Source organism: Macaca nemestrina, chromosome 19, assembly GCF_043159975.1.
Source record: "Macaca nemestrina isolate mMacNem1 chromosome 19, mMacNem.hap1, whole genome shotgun sequence".
Lineage (NCBI taxonomy): Eukaryota > Metazoa > Chordata > Mammalia > Primates > Cercopithecidae > Macaca > Macaca nemestrina.
This window is the reverse complement of record NC_092143.1, coordinates 67,218,660-67,232,235: the sequence shown is the minus strand read 5'-3', so window position 1 is coordinate 67,232,235 and position 13,576 is coordinate 67,218,660. Positions and strand designations below refer to the sequence as shown.

At 37.4% G+C, this 13,576-nt stretch overlaps 1 long non-coding RNA gene across 1 annotated transcript in view; it reads left to right on the top strand.

Moving 5' to 3' along the window:
* The first annotated feature begins 9,786 nt into the window (after positions 1–9,786).
* LOC112423719 (uncharacterized) overlaps positions 9,787–13,576 on the top strand; it is a 41,112-nt gene continuing 37,322 nt past the window's right edge. Inside the window, exons 1-2 of the long non-coding RNA XR_003014269.2 lie at positions 9,787–10,013; positions 10,684–10,766. This is a non-coding gene — a long non-coding RNA (uncharacterized lncRNA). The remainder of the gene's footprint in view (positions 10,014–10,683; positions 10,767–13,576) is intronic.

Sequence of the window (13,576 nt, the reverse complement as noted above, 5' to 3'; positions counted from 1 at the left end):
AATTATCACTATTATTTCAGCCATTTTTTTTCCATTCAGCCAATATGCATTTTTTTTCTTTCTCTCTTTCTTTCCTTTTTTCTTTTCTTTTTTGAGATGGAGTCTCACTCTGTTGCCCAGGCTGGAGTGGTGCGATCTTGGCTCACTGCAGCCTCTGCCTCCACGTTCAAGGGATTCTTCTGCCTCAGCCTCCCAAGTAGCTAGGACTACAGGCATGCGTCACCAAGCCTGGCTAATTTTTGTATTTTTAGTAGAGACAGGGTTTCACCACGTTGGCCAGGCTGGTCTCGAACTCCTGACCTTAAGTGATCCGCCTGCTTCGGCCTCCCAAAGCAACATGCATGTATTGAGGAAGTATGGAAACTAGCATGGATGGAGAAGATAAAGTGAAAACTTTCTCCTTTTATAGGACATAAAGGATATCAGGGATTCTGTGTGAAACTTGTTTACCTGGATAGTTTCAATATTGTTATGATTAAGAAATGGGATGATCCAGAAAGAACGTGGCACAGATTACAAATTCCAAGAGGCAGGGATCAAATCTGTTTTTAAGAACTTTTATTGAGGAATGATTTAAATACCATGAAATGCACCCACTATAAGTGGATAGAAGTTCTACAAGTGTAGGTAAATTCACACAATTACGCAGTCATTACCATGATCCAGTTTAAAATATTTTCATCATCCTGAAAGTTCCTGTGTGGATTTTTGCAGTCAATATCTGTTTCTACCCAGTCTCATGCATCCATCAATCTTTTCTTCTGTTTTGTAGTTTCCCTTTTCTAGACATTTTCTATAAATGAAATTATATAATACATAGCCATTACTCTCTGGCTTCTTTCAAGTAGCACAAGTGTTTTGAGGTCTAGCCATGTTGTTGCGTGTTATCAGTAGTTTGTTCCTTTTATTTATTCCATTGTATGAATACCAGATTTGGTTAATCCTTTCATTAATTGATAGCAGTTTGGATGGTTTTCAGTGTCTAGCTATTGTGAATAATGCTAGTACAAACAATCTTCTTGCAGACATATTTTCATTTCTTTTTAGCAGATAACCCAGAGTGAAATTGCTCAGGGTGAAATTGCTGAGTCATACGGAAACATTTTGCTAAACTGCTAAACTGTTTTCTAAACAGACCATGACATTTTACTCTCACCAACAATGTGTGCAGTTTCCAGTTTCTCTGCTTCCTTGTCAACACTTGGTAGTGTCAGTCTGTTTGATTTTAGCCATTTCAATAATTTTGTAGTGATGTCTTTCATTGTGTTTTAAGTTTGCATTTCCCTAATGACTAATGATTTTGAGCATTTTAAAATGTGCTTTTCTGCCATGTGTATGTCATCTTTGGGGAAGTACCATTCAAATCTTTTGTGATTTTAAAATGTTGTCTTATTATTGAGTCGTAAGAGTGCTTTATATATTCTGAATAGAAGTCTTTTATGAAATGTATGTTTTGCAAATCTTCTCTCCCAGTCTGTGGCCTCTATTAATTTTCTAATGATGTCTTTTGAAGAGCAAAATTTTTATATTTGATGGAGTATAATTTATCAATTTTTTTTTTCTAATGATGCTTTTGATTTCATTTCTAAAAAAAATTGCCTAGCCTAAGTGACAAAAATTTTCTCCTAGGAGTTTTATAGTTTAGCTCACTCTTATAGTTAGTTCAGGCATCCATTTGCATTAATTTTTTTCTGTGAAGAGAGTTAAGGATCAAGCTTCTTAGTTTACTTTGTATATGAATGTCCAATTGTTCAACATACTTTCTGGAAAAGCCTATTCTTTCTCTGTTGAATCGCCTTGGCACTATGTTGAAATCAGTTGACCATATATGTTTTGGTTTATTTCCGAACTCTCTGTTCCATTTTTTATCTATATGACTATTCTTACAACCAGTACCACATTGTCTTGCTTACTGTATAGCTTTACAGTAGGTTTTGAAATCAGTGAGTACAAATCCTAAGAAGTTTTGTATTCATTTGTTTTCAAAATTGTTTCAGCTATTTAAGATCCTTGTATCTCCATATTAATTTTATATCAACTTGTCATCAATTTCTAAAAAAAAAAAAAATGCTTCTTTTGAAGCAGGGTCTCTCTCTGTCACCCAGGCAGGAGTGTGGTGGCACAATCACGGCTCATTGCAGCCTTAGTCTCCCGGACTCAAAATATCCTCCTGCCTCATTTTTTAATTTTTTGTAGAGACAAAGTCTCACTATGTTGCCCAGGCTCACAACCTGGGCTCAAGTGATCCTCCTGCATGGACCTACCAAAGTGCTGGAATTGCAAGCGTGAGCCACTGCACTCACACTTCCTGGGATTTTAATAAGAATTGTCTTGAATGCGAAGATCAATTTGGAGAGAATTCCCATCTTAGTAATATTGACTGTTTCAACACATGAATGTGGTTTATTTTTCCACTATTTTAGATCCCCTTTAAGTTTTGCCATTCTTTCAGTAAACTTATTACTATTGTTGATGCTTTTGTGAATGATTTCTTAATTGAGGTTTTGAATTGATTGGTGCTAATATATAAAAATGCCACTCATTGAATTTTGTGTATTGGCCTTATAACTGTGACATTACCAAATTTGTTTACTTTAGTAGATTTTTTGGTAAATTCCTTAAGCTTTTCTATATCAAAGATTATGTCTCTGTATAAAGATAGTTTTACATCTTTCTTTACAACGTGCATGCCTTTTATTTATTTGTCTCGTTTTGTACCACAGTGTTAAATAGAAATGGTGAGAGCATGCATTTCTCCCTTGTTCCTGATCTTAGGAGGATAACTTTCAGCCTTTAACCATGAAGAGTGATGTTAGTTGCCCAAGTTTTCTGTAGATGTTCTTTATCCAGTTGAGGAAGTTCCCTTCATTCCTAATTTTGTGAGAATTTGTATAATGAATCAAATCATCAAGTAATTTTTTTCTATATCTATTAAGGTGATTAATTTGTTTATTCTATTACTATGGAATTTTATGTTAATTGATTTTAAGATATTAAAACAACTTTGCAGTTCTGGGATAAACTTCATTTGACCATTGAGTATAATCTTTTTCATATGCTTTTAGATTTTATTTGTTAATATTTCTCAAGGACTTAAAAATCTGTGTCCATGAAGGATATTGAGCTATATCTTTCTTTTCTTTTAATTCCTTTGTCTAGCATTAGTATCAGGCTAATAGCGGTTTCATAGAATACAGTGGAACGTATTCTCTCCTTTTCTATTTTCTGAAACAGGTTTTGTAGAATTAGTATTATTTCTTTCTTAGATGTTTCAAAGAATTCATCAGTGATGCCATCTGTGCCTGAACTTTGTGGAGAGACTTTAAATTACTAATTCAATTTCTTTACTTGGCATAAGTATATTCAAAATTTCTATTTACTCTTGAGTCAATTTTGATAATTTGTGTCTTTCTAGGAATTTGTCTATTTCATCTAAGTTAACAAATTCATTGGCATACAGTTGTTCATGATATGCTTTTATAAGCCTGTTAATTTCTGTAGTGTCTGTAGTCTCGTTCCCTCTTTCGTTCCCAAATTTGGAAAAATTTTCATCTCTCTTTGTTTCTTGACTGACATCTAGCTAGCCTACTGTTTCAATTTTGTTGATCATATCAAAGAACCAACTTTTGATTTCATTGATTTTCTTCGATTGCTTTTTTCTATTTTCTAGTTCATGGCATCCTGCTCTGATTTTTATTATTTCCTTCCTAGTACTTTGTGCTTAATTTGCTTTCTTTTTCTAACTTCTCAATATGAAGACTTACATTATTGATGTAAGGTATTTCCCCCTTTCTAATAGAAGTGTATAAAGCTCAAATTTCTCTCTACGCAACATTTTAGCTGTGACACATAGATTTTGATATACTGGTTCTCATTTACATTCAGTTTATGATATTTTTGAATTTCCCTTATAATTTGTTATATGAATCATGAGATATTCAGAAGTATGTTGTTTCATTTTGAAATATTTGGAGATTTCTAAGATTTCTGCCTGCTGTTGAAAATAATGTATATTCTGTTGTTTTTGGGTTAAATGGTCTGTATTTGTCAGTTTGATCAAGTTGTTCAAGACTTGTATATCCTTACAGATTTTTCTGTTATGATCTTTCAATTACTGAGAAAGGAGTATTAAAGTCTCTCTATATAATTATTAAATTGTCCATTTCTCCTTTCAATCTGTTTTATGTAATATTTTTGGCCCTAGTGATAAGGTATATGCATATTTATGATTATTGTATCTTCTGGTCATGTCAATACTTTTATCATTATGAAATGTCCCTCTTTGTCTCTAGTAATAGGTCTTTTCTTAAAGTCTGCTTTGTCCAATATTATCATAGTCACTCTAATTCTCCTACAGTTACTATATTCATGGAATATAGTGAATATGTAAATTTAACATGTGAATATGTGAATTTAATCTGTGTGAATTTAAGGTGTTTCTCTTGTAGACTGCATATAAATTGAATCTTGTTTGTTATTGTCTGATACTTTCTGCTTTTTGATTGGAGCATTGAGTTGATTAATATTTAATGTAATTGTTGATGTCATTGAATTATGCCTCCCATTTTGCTATTTTTTCCCTATAAGGCTCATGTCCTTTTTCTTGTTCCTCTGTTCCTCTGTGGTTGACTATTTTGTGTTAAATAAATAATTTTTAGCGTACCATTTTAAATCCTCTGTTTATTTTATTGTTGTAGCTTTTGAAAACTTAAAAATGTGGCTGCTTTAGAGATTACAATATTCAATTTTAATTTATGACAATCTCAGGTTAATACTGGTTTAACCTGAGAAAAGTATAGTAACTAACACAACTCAATTTTCTTGTTCCTTCTACTGCTATTATTATATATGTTATATCAATGTCAGGTATAAATAAAAAAATACGGTGTTGTAATTAATGCCCTAAACAACCTTATGTCTATAAAAAATTAGTATAAGAAAAGGGAAAAACATATATGATCTTCAATCTTTAATATTTACCAATTTACTTGCCATTTCAAATTCTCTCTCTTTCTGGAGATTCCAGTTACTCTGATATTTCCTTTCATCCTGAAGAACTTAAATTTTAGTATGTATTGTAGCAAAGTTCTGCTATAAAGGAATTTTCTCATTTTTTCCACCTGGATGTTTCTTTACTTTAATTTCTTTTTGAACAATGATTTTACTGAATATAGGATTTCAGATTGACTTTTTTTTTCTTTCAGTGCTTTGAATATGGTATTCCACTGCCTACTGGGTCACACTGATTCTGATGAAAGTCAGCTGCTTATCATGTTATTCTTTTGTCAAGGATTAGTCATTTTCTTTTGCTGCTTTAGAGATTTTCTCTTTGTTTTTATCTTTTGGCAGTTTGACAATGATGTATGTCTATGTGGTTCTCTTTGTGTTTATTTTATCTGATGCTTGTTGAGCTTCTTGGATCTGTAAGTTAATGATTTTCATCAAGTTTTGGGAGATTTCAGCCATTATTTCTTCAGCGAATTTTCTGGACCTTTCTCTTGTCTTCTGCTGGAACTCCCACTACACATATGTTGAAATGCTTGATGTTATCTGGCAAGCCTTTGAGAATCTGTTTATTTTTCTCCCTTTATTTCTCTCTGTTCTTCAGATTTAACAGTTTCCATTTATCTATCTTCAAGTTTCCTCTTATTTCTTTTGCCATTTCAAGTTTGCAGTTGTTCCTAGCTAGTAAATATTTTTCTTTCAGTTATACTCTTACACTCTAGAATTTCCATTTGGTTCTTTCATATAGTTTCTATTTCTCTGTGTGGACTTCTTACTTCTTGACCAGTTGTTAGCATATTTTTCTTTTAACCTTTGAGGATAATTTTCTCTAACTCTTTTTTGTTTATTGTTTCAGTTTAATTATTTGAACATATCTATAACAGCTGTCTAAAGTCTTGTCTGCTAAGCCTAACATCTAGGATCACTCAGAGTCAGTTTCTAAAAATTGTTTCCTCCCAAATCCTCCAAGTATGGGTCACACTTTCCTGATTTTTTACACGTCTATTAATTTACATTGTGGAAAACCTCTCCCACACAATGCGCAACTGCTGATGCCTCGGCCCATCTGTTTTTTCTATTTCTAATTTTTAACCTGGCTCTCTAGGGTCACTCCTCTGTCTGTATAGTTTAATGGTCAACTAATGATGGCTCAAGTTTTGTTCAAACACCTTGAACCTATTAGACTTCCATCCTGTGCCAACTGAGTTATGTGAGGAACATATTCAAAGTTGCAGCCAGTTCTCATGTCTCCCTTGGTTTATCACATTTCCTAAGGGTCCTTTGGATCTCTCCTACACACAGGTAGTTTAGCTGTCAGCCAGGGATGTGTGGAGAGCTTATCTCAGCCCTTTCATGATGTTCTAAATTCCAAGATTGCCTTATTAAATTTCTGGTTGGTCACTCACCTTAAACTGAGAAACACGACCTAAGTCTAGAAAAGCTGCAGCTTTTTACAGTCTATTCCAAACCAAAGTTGCCATATTTAGCTGTGAATGTAATAGAAATTTGTTCCTTCCCCTATACCCCAAGGCAAGTCTGCCTTCTTTGGCAGCAAAGTCCCTTTCTAATTACAGCCTGCCTAAGTTGGCATGGCCATATTCTTGCCAATTGAACTGAGAAAGGGGAGCATAGGAATAGCCCAGGCAAGAGACCACAGACTTCCATCATTCCTGCCCAAAAACTCTATCAGTTTTTGTGTATTAGAATAAATTCTGCTTAATTTATTTTTTGGCTTTGGTAGGTTTCTGCATGCTAAAACAAATTTTTTAAAAGACAATTTTGTCCATTTTATGCTTGTTTTCTCTAAAGGAGAATCACCTGACCTCTTCATTATTTCTATTTTTGAGACAAGGTCTTGCTCCGTCACCCAGGCTGGAATGCAATGGCATGATCATAGTTAACTACAACCTCAAACTCCTGGGCTCAAGTGATCTCCCACTTCAGCCTCTTGAGTAGCTGAGACTACAGGCACACCCACACCTGGCTATTTTTTTTTTTTTTTAATTTTTATTTTGTAGAGACAGGGTCTTGCTATGTTGCCTTGACTTGTCTTCAACTCCTGGCTTCAAGCGATTCTCCCTCTTTGACCTCCCAAAATATGGGGATTACAGGCATGAGCCACCATGCCTGGTCATTATTTTTATTTTTAAATTTTATAGGTACGTAGTAAGTGTATATATTTATGTGGTACGTGAGATATTTTAATACACACCTGACCTCTTCATGTTGCCAATACCAAAAGGTCAAATCTGCTTCTATAATAAATTTGCTAGAAAGTAGTATTTAATAAATATGTGTTGAACATGATTTGTTGAAAGTCAGACTCTGTACTGAAAAGCCTTCAGAGCACAATAAACTAAGTATCTCAAGATGCCAAGTTATTCTAGGAACAAAAATAAATGTTTGTTGAGTGAATACATGATCTAAAGCATCAGCCAACTTTTTCTTTGCTTTTATGAGAAATTGAGGAATAATAACCTAGAAACTCTTTTGAAGCTTGTTTTTTTTTTTTTTTTGTTGTTGTTTTTTTTTTTTTGTTTTCAGACGGAGTCTCCCTCTGTCGCCCAGGCTGGAGTGCAATGGTACAATCTCAGCTCACTGCAACCTCCGCCTCCTGGATTCAAGCAATTGTCCTGCCTCAGCCTCCCCAGTAGCTGGGACTACAGGCACCTGCCACCATGCCCGGCTAGTTTTTTGTATTTTTAGTAGAGACGGGGTTTCACCATGTTTCAGTCTCCTGACCTCATGATCCTCCAGCCTTGGCCTCCCAAAGTGCTGGGATTATAGGCGTGAGCCACCATGCCTGGCCTGAAGCTTTGTTTTGATAATAAATCTATTGATTTATTTGAGCCATTATATTAGATTCTGCTAAGATAATAAAAATTCCGTACTCTTCTACATCTTAAGAAGACTTTTGCAGAGCTTCAATATCTCTTAATTTTCGTTTACGTAAAAAAAGCTGAGCAACTACAATGTAGGTAACCTTTCCCTGTAAAGGTTCTTACCCTCTTCTAGATCAAACTTCTGCACCAGCGTGTTGGAAGTTCCGGTGATAGTCACGGAATTTGTCAATAGGATGGTGCTGTGTTTAATTAATACATGTTTCCATTTAGGGATTAAACAAATTCTAGCTGTGAAGGAAGCTGTCTTCATAAAGCCACGTGGTTCTGAATTAGGTTGGTAGATTGGGTTTATTATCTCACTAAAGGCTTCATTTAATCTGAAACTATATATCAGAGGTTTCAGATTGACAGCCTGGATCCAGCCCACAAACATGTTTAATTTGGCCTGTGCAGTGTTCTAACAAAATCTCTTGTTATCATTCAGAAATCAGAGATTTTGTGCAGCGATATAGATTTTCTAACTTGAAGATCTCACAATACAGCTTTGCTTCCCTGAGGCAACAGTTGGCCATCAGCCCTTTAGAAGGTCCTGGAGCTTTGCTATCCAGCTCGCCTCAGTCCTGGCCTAGCCCCACCTGATTCACTTTTGAATGAGCACCTGGCCCTGTAGACATTTGATTTCATGATTTTTTGGGACTGTGAATTTCTCTAAGGCCAGGTGGCTACTAGGGGGATAAATTGATCATCAGTGGAGGAGTAAGCCGCATGTATTTATCATAAAGGAACTTGGATCAAATAAGAAGTATTTGAGCCAGATTAGAGAATAATATTTTGCATCCAGAGTATATATCAGTGAAATCATTTAAAACTGAATTTGGATAGATAGGAGGACTAAGTTCTAGTGTTCTATGCCAGTGTAGATGACTATAGTTAACAATAATATATTAAATAGTTTCCAATAGCTAGAAGAAGGATATTGAATGTTCCCAGCACAAAGAAATGATGTTTGAGATAATGGATATGTTAATTACCCTGATCTGATCAATATACAGTATATGTATCGAAACACCACTATGTACTCCATAAATGTGTACAATCATTATGTCAATTAAAACAATTTAAAAAAATCTAAAAAGCCAAAATGGGGGTAGGGGAAAATAGCATTGCTGTATCTAAAATAATTAAATTGAAATAATATAAATGCAATGTATTTATTCATTCATTGTTTATTGATTCACAAAATATTTATGGATTGAGTGTTTCTGGTTCACCATCATCTCTCCCTAGTTCCTCATGTATAATAAGCCTAATATAATAAGTGTTCTATACCTTATAAACTAACTCTTCCATATACATTCTGTGGATAAATGAATGAATGAATGGCATCCATATTATTTCATTGCTCTAGAAAATGAGATAACTTACTTCCTCAATTTTCCCCCTCCCAGCAGCCCTCAAATGTCTCTTTTAATTGATTTAAAATTTGTATCTAGGGTATTAGTAAAAATTTTCACACTTCGTTAATGAAAAAAAAAGAATTTAAAAAAACCAACCTGAAATATTAGACGTTTTACCTGTAATTAGGTCTGAACGGTCTAGTTCTCATAAAACAGAAAAAACCCAAACTTGTGGAAGCAAGCAGCTTATTATCATGAAGAAGACTTCAACCTTCCAGTTTCTGAATGAAACTAGGGACAGTAATATTAGAAACCCGAGTGGACCCTTTGCCTGAGAAACATGTTCATCTCTTAGTAATTGGGACTAGAGAGCATGCAAAATATGCATCAATATAAAATCAACTAACACAAATTCCAGGGTCACAAGCCCAAATAACAGTAAGATCTGTCAATATCAAGGAAAACACAGATTTAAAATTTCGGATCAGATTTATTCCTCCACTCACAGCTTATACATATTGTGGTCAGAAGCTGGAAGTCTGTGCTCTAATTAACTCTGCTCTGGGAGGCGAGGCTCTCGTGAGAGAGAGGAGAGAGAGAGAGAGGGGTGGGGGGTGGAGAGGATTGGGAGCACTTCAGAGAAAAGATCTGAGAGAAAATCCTGGGACTCTGCCACCCAGCTCCCTGTCCCCCGGGAGGGGCCATTGCAGATATTTGGGCTGAGGCAGCATGCTGGTCCCTCAGCAGCATCCTTATCAAGTCAGCTGTGGTGAGTGATATTCTTGATACTTGACGTTTTGCCAGAAGTTAGAATATTGCTTTTCTCTTGAATCTATACATGCTGCTTAGAAGCCACTGGGTTTCTTGGCATGTCTATTTAGAATTACAGATATCCCAGTAAAAATTTTCAAACATCATGTAACATGTATTATCAGTCCAGGCACGTGTAGATATTTGGACTCACGGAGACAGAGGAGTGTCACGAAAAAAGCATTGCATCAGGAATCAGGAGGCCTGGGGCCTAATTGTATCTTTGACACTAATGTGATTTTAGCAAGGGGGCTTAACTGCACGGAGGTACTGTCTTCTCTTCATGGCAGACCACCCCCGATCATTGCTGCTATCTCCATAAATCCCAAAGGAAAATAATACTCAGTCTATTCCAGAGCTGCAAGACTTACAATCTCCTGGTCAGGAATTTTAGGCTCTAATCCATATAAGATATCCTGGTCTTTTAGCAGAAATAGAAATGTCCTCAAGTGGGGCACGCTGTTAGATAATTTTTAAAAATAAATTGGAAAGTCATTGGTACTTTGTAGTAAGGAAAAAGACTTGTTTTACAAATCAAAATGCCAGAGTCCAAAACGAGCGAGAATTCCAATTGCTGACTATGAATATCTGAATACAGCACTACTTTCTAATTGCTTCACTTGCTACAGAGAGAAATAAAACCGTGAGACTGTGAAGTGTATAAAGGATTCTACCGCTCTCCCGGGGCTCGGAGACCCACAGATTGGAGAAAGTGAGTGCATTTCTGACCATTGAATTCCTCACTCTCATTGCAAGTTAGAAAGCTCTAAGGACTTTAATGAAACCAATCTCTGCACGTCCTAAAAGAGTACCGAAACAGCTGGAGAGACAGCGCCACCTCGTGTCCACCTAAAAAAACTCCCCGGCCATCATCTTTGCGGAAATGGGCCCCAGCAACTTCCATGAAATAGGGCAAAGAAAATAAATCCATCAAAGCTGACTGGATAAGAGAGAAATGCCAGCTGAAAGCGTTTTTGAGTGTTGATGACTTCAAAAGCCAGGAAACTTAATCCTAGCCTTATGTTTCTTTCTCCGTGCCCAAAAGGCAGCCGAGCTCGTCACTAAACCAGGGGAGGTGAAGCAGGTCACTAAGTTTATAATGTAGTTGGTTACTGGCTTTCATTTTTTCTCTGCATCCTGGCAGCAGGATACAGGCAGCTTGTTATAACTTAGAGGGGGCTCCTGGAAAGCCTGCTTGCTGGGTGTATTTCTGTAGGCGTGGGCTCACTGGGAATATTATGACCTCATGGAGTCACGAGTTTAATAGCATTTCTTCCACTTCATTCAGCACAGCACCAAGTTACAGCGACTCTGGCTGCAGCACATTGCAGACGCACATTGTTCCCTGCAGCATCATGTCTTCACGGTCCCATGTGGGTCCCAGCCGCGCTGCCTGCTCTTGCACACATGAGCCATTCTCACACCTGCAGGCTCTCTGGCGGGGTCTCCACCTCCTACATCCCTAGCTGGTTTGCACCTCTCTCTACCCGTCTTCTCTCCCCTATTCTACCTCCCTCTTCCCGCCGCCTTTCCTTCTACTCTGTCATAATGACTATCATTTGCGGCACCTGCCATCGCTTTGCACATCATTTGCTACTTGAGATTTTTCTGTGTCTGTCTCGCAGCTTAGGAGACTGTGGCTCCTGCAGTCGAACACAATCAGGGGAGAGGAGTGCTCTGCTCTCCTCATGCCGCTTGCAGTCTCCTGAAGTTCCTGCCACCGAGGGAGCTTCACTAGCAATTACACTCCTGACCACCTGATGCCCCTCTGGCTCCTCTTAGAAGAGGAAAGGAATGATTTCATCACATGGTAAGTTCCTAGAGATAACAGGGTTTTGTGCAGCGCAGTCCCCAATGCCCTGCCCGCTACAGGAGCGAGGCCACCCGTAGAGAGCCTGCATCTGGTGCACCTGTTCCTTCTTCCCATCTGTACATTTCACACGGCCACTCCGTCCCTGTGCTGCGGAGGAATGGGTGGGGGAGGCTGTCCAATCCGGAGACTCGGGTAGGGAAGCCCACCCCACAATTAGAAACCATGACCTCCACCATCAACCCTGTCAGTAATGAAGGTATTTTTCATCTCCCACCTCTCTTGCTACAGACCTGTGGTGTGTTCTTTACTGGGACACCTTGAACTCTTAACACTTAGGAAAGCATTTTTTTGTTTTTTCTAATACAGAGCAGAAATTCTAACTTCAGATGATTCAACCCCAAATGAGAGTTTTTTTTTTTTTTTTTTCTTCTTTTTTAGTTCAGAACCAATTTGCTGTGGTGTCGAGAATGTTCTGGCTGGCGATCAGAAGGTACGGGCTCTGCACAGGGCTTGGAGCTTTCCAGCTTTGCAACTTTGAATGAGAACCTGCTCTAGGCCTCGGTTTCCCCATCACAGCTTCTGCGATTCCAGGATCAAGAGATGGCCATTTAGAGGTACCAAGAAAGGTGACGCTCACTTTTTAAGTCCTTCATCCACTTGAAATGAGCTACTGCTTGTTTAACTTTTCCCTTTTTGGCAAAGTTAATGCTTTTTCCAGAGACAGCAAATACATGGAGCATTTGTCTAGGACTCCCCGCTACCCTTGCCCTGCCCCCAGCCTCTATCACAGTTAAGAGCAAGCCTCAGGCCTTCTTTATTTGTTGTTGTTCACCCTGAGCATGGAGCTGCCACGATGTTAGATTTTTTTTTTTTTTTGGAGCCCAAAATTGGGGTATTTGGATTAACAAGTTATTTTCTTTTTTGATTTGTAAATTTGTTCTAAAGTTACCCACTTTGAATCACATTGAGGTATGCATTTACTAATTTGGCTTTATTGAAAAGAATGACATAATGTGGATTGTGGCAAAACTGTGGAGCTTAAAGTCACCTAGAGGAAAGTAGAAGAGGCAGAAGGTCCATGGCCTCTGTTTTGCAGACAGGCAAGAATAGGAAATGAGAAAGGGATGCAGTTTGTCCCCTCCCAACTGTAGCCTCACTCTTCACCTCAACCTCACTCTAGTTTTAAGATATTTTAGCACCATTTTAAGTATCATTTCCCTTGAAATAGTTACTTGCTTCCTAAGACCTTGATACACTAAACACTACTGATACCAGATACAATCTACATTCTGATTGGCCACCACTGTATTTTCACCCCAAGTTCAAGTCCACCTCTTTTGGTTCAAGAGTGGGCTCTGTCCTGGACTTACGGGCAAGGGAAGAATTGGAGTGGAATATGATTAATGGGATGCATGTTGGTTTTGATGCCATTCTAGACAATTGACAGATATTGTCTCCTTTTTTCCTTCTTCTTTTTTCTTTGGTAAATTCATTTCTCCTCTCTGGTTAATGCCATCTATATGCTGTTAATTCCAAAACTGGTATCTCCATCCTGGACATGTCCTCCAAGTTGCAAATACACACACACATACAAACGCTATACATATATGCACACAATATATTTATAAATATATATGCATATAATTATTGCCTCCTCATCAGGAGGAGGAAACATTTGGATGTCCGACAGGAATCTCAAGGTTAGTAAG